We start from the raw sequence: 10022 nt of genomic DNA, 5'->3' as shown, positions 1-10022 counted from the left end.
CCCTCAGTGAAATGACTTAGTGGAAGTTGAGGGATTCTGGGATAAAACTCTCATAATTTGGAGTAATTAATATCTACTTCATAGAGTTGTCAGGAGGACTGAGTCAAAATATATGTATGTAAAGGACTTTATAAACAGTGCCTGGAACAAGAATATATGGCCCTAAGTTTTCGATGGTTATATAAAGGGATCATTCATAAAATGCTCTTTATTTTTTTGCACACAGTTCCAGAGTCTTTTGTATTGGGAATGGAACCCAGGGCATCTTACATGCCCGACAAGCACTCTATCATTGAGCTACATCCCCCAACTCTTTTTTTTTTTAAATTTGAGACTGGTCTCACTTAATTTCCCAGGATGGCCTCAAACTTGAAATCCCCCCACCTTATTGGGCGTAGTGGTGCACACCTGTAATCCAGTGACTTAAGAGGCTGAGGCAGGAGGATTGCAAGTTCCAGGCCACCCCAGACATTTTAGCAAAACCCTGTCTCAAAATAAAAAAATAAAACAGGCCGGGGAGAGAGTACTCAAAAAAAGAAAAAAAGACAGCTGGACCCACATGAGCCCCATTTCAATCAATCGATATTATCATTCAATCATTTAATAAGTGCCTTCAATCTGGCTTTTTTCACTTAACATAATGCATCTGAGGTCTTTCCCTGTTGTATGTCTCTGTCATTTATTACTTTTTTTTTCCCCTTAGTACTGGGGATTGAACTCAGGGTCACTCAGCCACTGAGCCACATCCCCAGCCCTGTTTTGTATTTTGTTTAGAGTCAGGGGTCTCCTTGAATTGCTTAGCTGCTCCTTGAGTTGCTCACTGTTGCTGAGGCTGGCTTTGAACCTGCAATCCTCCTGTCTCAGCCTTTCGATCTGCTGGGTATAGTTCGTTACTTTTTATTTCCGAGTAGTACTTCATTTCATGAATATGCTATAGTTTTTCTATTCACCAGGAAAGGGCCATTTAGTTTTGTCTAAATTTTAGTGATTATGAATAAGCCCACTGTGAACATTCCCATCTATTTACCTCTTAGGTAAATATTTGGAAGTGAGGCTACTGAGTCATGGGGTAAGTTTATGTTTCATTTTACAAGAATCTGCCAAACTTCTTCTTCTTTCTTCTTCTTCTTCTTCTTTTTTTTTTTTTTTTTGCACTGCAAATTGAACCCAGGACCACACACATGAGTTCTCTACCTTGGAGCTACATCCCCAGCCTTTTTTATTTTATTTTGAGACAGTCTCGATAAATTGCCCAGGCTGGCCTCAAATGTACAATCCTCCTGCTTCAGACTCGTGAGCAGCTGATATTGCAGGCTTGTGCCACCAAAATCTACCCAAGGCTTCCAAATGGCCACACAGTTTACATTCCATTAGCAGGGCGTGAAAGTTCTGCTTGTTCTGCATGACTGTACGTGACATGGTCAGTCTTTTTAAACATCCTACCAGGCGGACCAAGGAATCTCGCTGTGGTTTTAATTTGCATTTCTCTAATGCCTAATGATGTTCAGCATCCTTCATGTGCTTATTTACTTTCCATACAATTTCTTTTGACGAAATGTCCATGCAAATATTTTGAACATGAGGAGAGATGTTCGCTCTGTTATTATGGAGTCTTGAGTGTTTTTTATATATTCTGGTTACAATTCCTTTGTCAGATAAGTGTTTTGCAAAAATTGATCTGCCAGTCCGAGGCTTGTCTTTTCATTCTCTATACAGTGTATTTAGCAGAGCAGAACTTTTTAATTTTAATAAAGTCTAATTTATTCATTTTTTTCCTCTTACAGTTATTGCTTTGATATCACATCTTAAAAACAAATGAACCAACCCAGCTTTACCGGGTACCATGGTGCACACCTATAATCCTGGCAACTCACGAGGTACAGCAGAAGGACTACAAGTTCAATGTCAGTCTAGGCAACTTAGTGAGACCCTGTCTCAAAACCAAAAAAAAAAGGGGGGGGCTAGGAATGTAGCTCAGTGGGAGAGAGTCCCTGGATTCAATCTCCAGTACCAAAATTAGTTAATTAAATTTAATTTTTTAATATTTATTTTTTAGGTGTAGTCGGACACAATACCTTTATTTTATTTATTTATTTTTATGTGGTGCCGAGGATGGAACCCAGGGCCTCGCACGTGCTTGGTGAGCACTCTACCACTGAGCCCCAACTCAAGCAAATTTAATATTTTAAAATATTGTTTTAGTTGTCAATGGTCCTTTATTTTATTTATTTATATTCGGTGCTGATACTTAAACCCCGTGTCTCACACATGCTAGGTAAGTGCTCTACCATTGAGCTACAACTGCAGCCCTTAAATTTAAATTTTTTTTAATATGAAAAATTGTGCTCTATATGTGTAATAAGAATTGTAATGCATTCCATTATCATATATTTAAAAAAAGGAAGAGAAAAAAAAAGTTTTGCTTAACCCCATGTCACAAAGATTTTCTCCTATGTTTTCCTCTAGAATTTTTAGATTTGTATATTACATTTTGGTTTGTGGTCTCTTTTGAGTGCAGTTGCAATAAGGTACAATGTATTAATTAGGTCATTATTTTTGCATACAGATATCCAATTATTCCAGCATCACTTGTTGTGTGTTTGTAATTGTTATTGACAATAACAGCTTCTCCCATTTATAAATCTTATAAAGTGTTCTGGGGCAGGGACTGTTCTGGCTCCACCTTTCCTTGAGCCACCTGCCCCAACTGCCTGTCCTTGAGCCTAACAGCTGGGCCTTCTGCAGTTCTGGATTGGCAGAGGGGTTTGTTTCTGGCCTCTGTACCTCTTCTCTCTCTTCCTGAAATCTCCTGGATAAAACAAACCGTGAAAGGGCAGGGGTGGCCTCGCGGTCTGGCAATGACCCTTTGAAAATAAACAAGTGCAGAAACTGAAAGGCAGCGGCCACCTCTGGGGACTACTCGGAGAAAGAGTTCAGGACCAGTGCATCCGCCGCGCGTGGCTCAGCAGGCCTGAGCAGGCGGCAGGGCGGATACGCAAAGCCAAACAGGATCCCGATTATTCCAGAGGTCCCCTCTGGCCAGAGAGACCCCGATGCCTTTACAGAGAGCACCTGATGGTAGGCTCCTTGATGGTTTGCCCAGGACACCTAACACATCCTCCTCTTCCTCATCCCCACACAACCCTGGGAGGCAGGCAGGGCAGCAGACTTTAAGGCTGTCTTCAGATAGGGAAATTGAAGCACAGGTGTGTGAAGAAATAGAGGAGTGTGGGTTTGGGATTTTAAAAATAGTCTGGAGAGATACTATTTATTTATTTTTAATTTTAAAAAATTGGGGGGGGGGGCTTGGGGATTCAACCTAGGCAGGGGCACGTTTTAACGCTAAGCTACATCCCCCAATTTGGTAATTTTTGAGACAGAATCTCACTAAATTGTTGAGAATCTCACTTAAGTTGTTGATGCTGGCCTTGAACTCCTGCCTCAGCCTCCTGAGTAGCTGGGATCACAGTCGTGCCACTGTGCCTGGCTAAGGGGGTATATTTTACATCCCTTTAAATTCACCCATTTTAAATGTTCAATTCATTGAGGTTTAATAAATTTCTGTGGTTGTCCAATCATCCTCACAATCCAGTTTTGGAGTTTCATCACCCAAAAACATTCCCTCATGGCACTTCACAGTTAAACCCTGTTCCCAGCCTCAGGAAAACTAGGGTTTCCTTTTTTTTTTTTTTAAATATTTATTTATTTTTTAGTTCTCAGCGGACACAACATCTTTGTTTGTATGTGGTGCTGAGGATCGAACCCGGGCCGCACGCATGCCAGGCGAGCGCGCTACCGCTTGAGCCACATCCCCAGCCCCTAGGGTTTCCTTTCTGTTTCCACTGTTTTGATTTTTATAGAAATTTCATATAAATGGAACCATACAGTACAGGTCATTCCTCCATATAGATGGGATTGGTTCTAGAACCTCTGTATATGCCAAATCTGAGGATGCTCAAATCCCTGTGGTCCTCTGAATCTTCAAGTTTCACATCCTCAGGTGCACGGGGCTGACTGTGTATACCCACGGTGGGATTTCAAGCCAGAATCTAACAGGACAGTAAACACACCTTTAATGACAGCTCTCCACCTGCTGGTCATTATCTTCAAGCCTCAGTTTTCACATCTATAAAATGAAGCTCTGAATCTGTCCCTCTCTCAGGATAGAAGTCAGGGTGCAATGAGATCATGGAGGTCCAGGATCTTGCACGGATTATTAACGGTCCTTTCCACCTGAAAAGTGAGTAAGTACACTGGAGTATACTGGCCCCCTAAAATGTTCTCCAACAATGAGGATGAATAGACTCTAATGACATGAAGCAATGTTGGTGAATCTCATGTGATGAGGGCTGTGGACGTGGCTCAGTGGAGGGAAGCTCTCCTAGCATGTGAGAGACCTGAGTTCTGTCTGGGATACTGCAAAAACGAACACAAATGAGCTTGTGCTTTGTGATTCCATGAATATAAAACTCAAAACCAGGCAAAATAAATCTGTGCAGGGAGAAAAGTCAGGGTAGCAGCTACCCTTGGAGGGGAAGTGACTGGAGGAGGATAGGATGGGGACTTTGGGGGGGGATACTCTGTTTTTTTGATCTGGGTGGTGATAATGTAAAGCAGTTGTGTTCGGGTATATATGAAGATTCATTGAGGCTGGTGGTGTAGCTCGGTGGCAGAGTGCTTGCCTTGCATGTTTGTGGCCCTGGGTTTGATCCCCAACACTACAAAAGAAAAAAAATATTCATTGGGCTATATCCTTACATGTCAATAAAAATTTCAGTAAAGTCTTGCATGGTGCCTAGCACATAAGAGGTAATTGTTATTATTCTTTCAACAGGAAAGTGTAGTCTAGGGCAAGTGTTGGCAAACCTCTTCTGTGAAGGGCCAGATGGTAAATATTTTTCACTTCAGGAGCCATCAAGTTTCTGTTGCAATTACTCTACAGTTGTATGGTGAAAGCAGACGGGGACAATATGTAAATGAGTGAGTATGGCTGCATTTCAATAAAATTTCTGATCTAGAGGAAGACAGGCTAGTTTCTAGACCCTCCTTACTGTCCCTATGGTCATTCCCTGACCTTGGTTTTTCTTTTCTGTATAATGGAGAGACTGATATTCCGCTCTAAGCTACCATTCGGGGTTGCAAGCAGGTCAAATGAGCTCATCGCCCTGGGAGCCCGAGGGAGAAAGGAGCAGGATTAAGAGCCTCTTGAGGTTCTTTGTTGCAAAGCAGCTTGCTATTTCTGCCAAGGTCTGGAGAGAGAAAGCCGTGGACCCCAAGCCTGCCAATACATCCTCCAAGCTCTAGTGGCTCAGGGGGTATCCCAGAGGGAAACAGGATCTACAGACTTGGCACCATATCCTTGTCCTTGCCTCCCTGAGGCCTCTACCCAGAGCCCTTGGAGAGAACACTGGTGAAGAGCTGGAAAAATGAGTCTCCAATGGGCCTTTCCAAGGAGACCAGGGCCCTGAAGCATTCTGTGGGTGGCTTCCCTGAGCGGCCAGCGCCTGGGGCAGGGATGTGTTGCTCAGGCCCTTCCCCAGCCAGGAACGGCTTCCCTCTGCCTGTTTTCTGGTGGGCTTCCACTCATCCCACAAGGACTGATTCATCTGAGATGTGCTATGTGGACAACTCCAGTGTCGATCATTTGGAGAAAAGGTGGGTCTTCCGGGAGCAAAATGTGACTCTGAGAGGCAAGTCCAAGGCAGCTAGAGATGGGCAGTTCTTCTCCTTCCCTGGCCTCATGACCTCAGAGCTGGACTTCCACATGTGTTTGGTGATAATAACTATAATAGCAATAAAAATAACAACTACTATTTGAGACTTACTGTGTGCCAGGACCTGTTCAGAGAACTTTACATATATGAATATACTTAAGCTTCACAACAATGCTAGTATAGGCACTGTTATACTCCCCATTTTACAGATGAGGAAACTGGGGCCTGCAGAGGTTAAGATACTTGCCTGAGGTCACACAGCTCTGGAAAGGTGGAGCTTTGGAAGCTGAAGGTTATAGAAGGTCCAAAATAGGCCCATGTTACCCTCTGCTTATTTCTTTGTCATCATCTGGGAAATCTCCAAGTCCTTGACACATGGGAGCACTAAAAGGGGAGTGACTTAGGAAAGGCACAGAAACTTCCTCAGAGACAATGGCATTCAGTCAGGAGTCTGAGCTACATTTCCCATAGAAAGGGCTCCTGGATGTGTCAAGGACACCCTTTGAGCCCTGGGATGGAGGGTGGGGGCTCATCTGGGGAAAAGATCCAGTGAAAACTGACTTAACCATTCAAGGGTATTTATTAGCTCACAAAACTGAAAAGTTCAGGGGGAGGGCTGGCTTCAGGGTGGGCTGGAGCACAGTGCCCAAGTGTTACTGTCGGGAAGCTCACACTCACTCAACTCTTTCCAGTGTTGGCCTCATCATCAGTCTTCCCTGGATATGGGCAAAGACAGCCCCAGCAGCTCACACCTCTGTGAGCCCCCTCCCCACCAAGCTCCAACTGGACTTTTCCCCATCAGTTCCACAGAAATCCTAGGGCTGTCATTGGACCACTGTGGGTCATGTGCCCACTTCTGAACCAATGGCAGAAGCCTGGGGGTGGAACCGTACTGATTGGACCCGTCTGGTTAACCCAGAATCGCCGGCTTCACTTAAAAGAGCCTGAATGAGGGCGACCCCTAGTGGAAGAAGAGGGAAATGCAACTGGACAAATCCAAGGGTTGTCCACTGAGTCTTGGGAGTAAAACATGTGTTCCTCACCCAAAAGAGCTTGGAAGGGAGATTAGATTTGGCCTTTAGGATTTGCAGTCTGTCGTCAGCCTCACCATAGACCTCCATGACACCACTGGCTTGCTCTGGACTTGGGCCTGAGCTTTCTCAGCCTGCCCCCCCCCCCCCCCCCCACCAGTCCCCTCTCCACCCACCTGGCTGCAATACTGATTGCTTTCAACATGTCACTCAGGGGCACAAGGGCCCTCTTGCCAAAGCTGGCCTCCTGCTTGTCTTATTGTTCCAGTTTCTAAGCTGCCCTGTCCCCACCTCCAGGGTGGCCTTTTTCAATTCCATGCTATTGGCTGGCAACACTATCCCTAGCCCAGCAGAGCCCTGGCTCAGAAACCATCAGTCACTCTTTCACGTCAACAGGAAAACTGCATTCCTTAGCCTGGAGTTCATCCACTATCCTAGGAGCTCCCCTGACCCCTGCCATCAAAACGCAGGTCTCCCTTTTCCCAAACTGTGCTAGGCACTGTTCTCAGAGCGCCAGGGCACCTTTCTGTCCAGGAGAAAAGGGTCACCTTTGAGTCATTGCTGCTCAGGGTCCAGCACACAGACAGTGCTCAGTAAATGCCTATAAAGCCTTCCTTTCCTACTTTCATGCATGACTGCTCCTTGATGCAGATGGCAGAAGTCACTCAGCTCCAGAGAGACAGATGCCAAGTGACATTGAAAGTGAAACAGAATGACTGGGAGAGCAGAGATTAGGGACTGCAGACATGGGTGGCAGAGATCCACAGAGAGATGAGTCTGGACGGGGACAGATAGCAGGGAGGACAGAAACTGTGATATGCCAGCCAGCTAAAGCTTTTTATTTTTTTCCGTTAAGCAAACAAGGCCCCTGTGATTTGTGTTTTGTCTGTCTGAACCTTCCATATCAGGAGTTAATTTAGCTGAGCAACCAATTCTGATAAAAACAATGAAACGCACATTGAAAAAGATCAGGGTGGGTCAGAGAGGCAGACGGAACAAAAAGGAGAGTGTTTGCCTCCAGGTCAGCTCTGTAGGGAGACTTGGCTCCAACTTTCTAGAACAATATTCCCTCCCCACTGTATCCAGGAAGCTCACCCAGGGCCAGGGCCAGTTTTCAGCTGGAAGAGGAAGTGAAACCGGACAAGGGGAAGAAAAAGTCAAAGGGGGAGGGGAGCCTCAGCTAGGAGGAAAGGGCCCAGGGAAGGTTTTGGTTCTGGCTACACCACAAGCGACTGGATGCCCAGTTCTAAGTCAAAGACAAGGCTGCAGTCCATCAGCATGTCTACCTCCCCGAGTTCCTCCTGCAGGACAAAGGCTCCCAAAGTCAGGGAAGCAGCAAACTGATGTCCCTGCTGGAGCCCAGGCCTGAGGTATGTGTCAGGTGAGGCTCTTTTATTATTTTTTATGATGTGGGGAATAAACTTAGGGAGACACATGCTTGTCTTGCACATGCTAGGTAAGAGCTCTACCGCTGAGTTACAGCCCCAGCCCCAGCCCCAGGTGTGGCTTTTATACTGGGGCTCTGCCTGGCCACATGAGCTGGACCTGCACGAGGTGGTTGACAATACCTACCCACAGAAAGAGCGTCTAGTGGTTCACCTGACCCCCTGCTGATGCTTAGTGCTAACAGCTCTCCTGACTGTGGACACAAGAGTCCCTGCATGTGATGAGCTCACCTGAACTAGTACAACCAGGGACATGCAGCCATGCAGACACAGCCTTGAGGGCGTTCTTGCCAACCATCTGATAGTCTGTGTGTGGGGCTGAGGATTGAATCTGGGCCCTTGCACATGGCTAGGCAAGTACTCTGCTATTGAGCTGTTTTTATTTACTCTTTATTATAATGCAACAAAACCATATGTGCTCATGATTTGAATTTTTTTTTTTATTTTCTGAAATGGAACCATTGTACATTGTACAAACCATATCTACTGATGGAATAAATAAGTGAAAAATTATACTGCTGTACAACACACCAAAAAAGAAAATCATTTAAGAGGGGGGAAAAATTAGGTAACGGTGAAAAAAGGTCTTTATACCTCTAACCAGGTCCTCGGCCATAATGAACATTCCAAACCATGACACCTTTTGATGATGGGAGGTCACCACCCCATATGAATCCGTCATCAGCCTTCCGGGTTATGGGTGTAAGTGCCAGCACTTTGTGGAATGTGTAGCCGCAGCTCCCCCACCTTCAAGTTTTGTGGGGGAGTTAAGTTTGCCCTGGGAGCCCTTTAGGCCATGGGGCCTGATGTCCATGGAAGGCAATCGCTTAGGATCCCCCCCACCCCTGGCTCCGCCGGCTAAAAGGTCTTAGATTCCGTGGTGGGGACGAGGGCGAGGGGTGCAGGGTGGGTGGGGAGCAGCAGCTCCGAGGAGGAGACTGCCTCAGGGAAGGAAGCACATTGGATTTCTGCAGTCTAACCATGCCACAGGGAAGGCCTTTCCGGCCAGTGTGGAGTGCAGGGCTGCTGGCGCTCTGCCTGGCGTGGCCTTGGCGGGGCCCAGCTGGTCCCAACCGCTGGCCCATTCCTACCTTCAGGCACTTCAGAGAAAAACTAATGACAGCCTTGGTACCGTGGACATCTTCATCCTCCACTGGGCTGGGTCCCCTCGCCTGTCCAGAGAGGCCGCGTGAGCAGAGGAGGCCTGGCTGCCTTCCTGTCTCCATGGATGCTGTTGGAGTCTCCTTCAGCTGTCTGGGTTGTAACCTCTCGTTTTCCAAAACAGAAATAAATATCCAGATTCATCTTTCATCAAAATGGAGCTTTGCTGCAAAGAAAAAACATTACCCTAACTCTACAGGATCTGGAGGTAAAGCCGCCTTGAGATACGTTGAGAGGTGGCGCCTGGGGTCACTTCCACGCGCCGAGGCGCAGAACACAGTTCTCAGCAGAACTGACCGCCTGAGGGGCAAAAGTGATAAGTACAAGGATTTTTTTTTTAAGACAGAACCTTTCGGCATTGCTCACTTCAACATTAAGATTTTTCAAAGTTTTTTTTTTTCCTTCCCTTATTTCAGGAGACATTTTGCATGAGGTATTTGAAATTCAGGAACATTTTGATTCTTCTTGAAGTGCAGGAAATATATACGCTCCCTTAAAAAAAAAAAAAAAAAACAATAGGAGCTTCACCCTCAGAAACTCTTAGAAAATGGAACCTGGCAGACACTTCCCATGGTGGTCGGGAGAAAGATCCACATGTCAAAGTGGTACCTGAATATGCACCAATTAGCCCAAACACAAACACAAACAAAAACCCCCAACAAAACCCGAAG

The 10022-nt window shown here is 45.8% G+C and overlaps 1 long non-coding RNA gene across 1 annotated transcript; it reads left to right on the top strand.

The window, feature by feature from the left end:
* Positions 1–7811: 7811 nt before the first annotated feature.
* Positions 7812–9867, top strand: LOC308644013. Its single transcript, XR_014020882.1, has 2 exons — positions 7812–8090; positions 8127–9867. It is a non-coding gene; the product is annotated as an uncharacterized lncRNA (long non-coding RNA).
* The last annotated feature ends 155 nt before the right edge of the window (positions 9868–10022 follow it).

The sequence above is a fragment of the Spermophilus citellus genome (assembly GCF_964194105.1).
Source record: "Spermophilus citellus genome assembly, chromosome: 3".
Taxonomy (NCBI): domain Eukaryota; kingdom Metazoa; phylum Chordata; class Mammalia; order Rodentia; family Sciuridae; genus Spermophilus; species Spermophilus citellus.
Note: the sequence above shows the minus strand (reverse complement) of the source record. Positions and strands in the feature narration are given on the sequence as shown.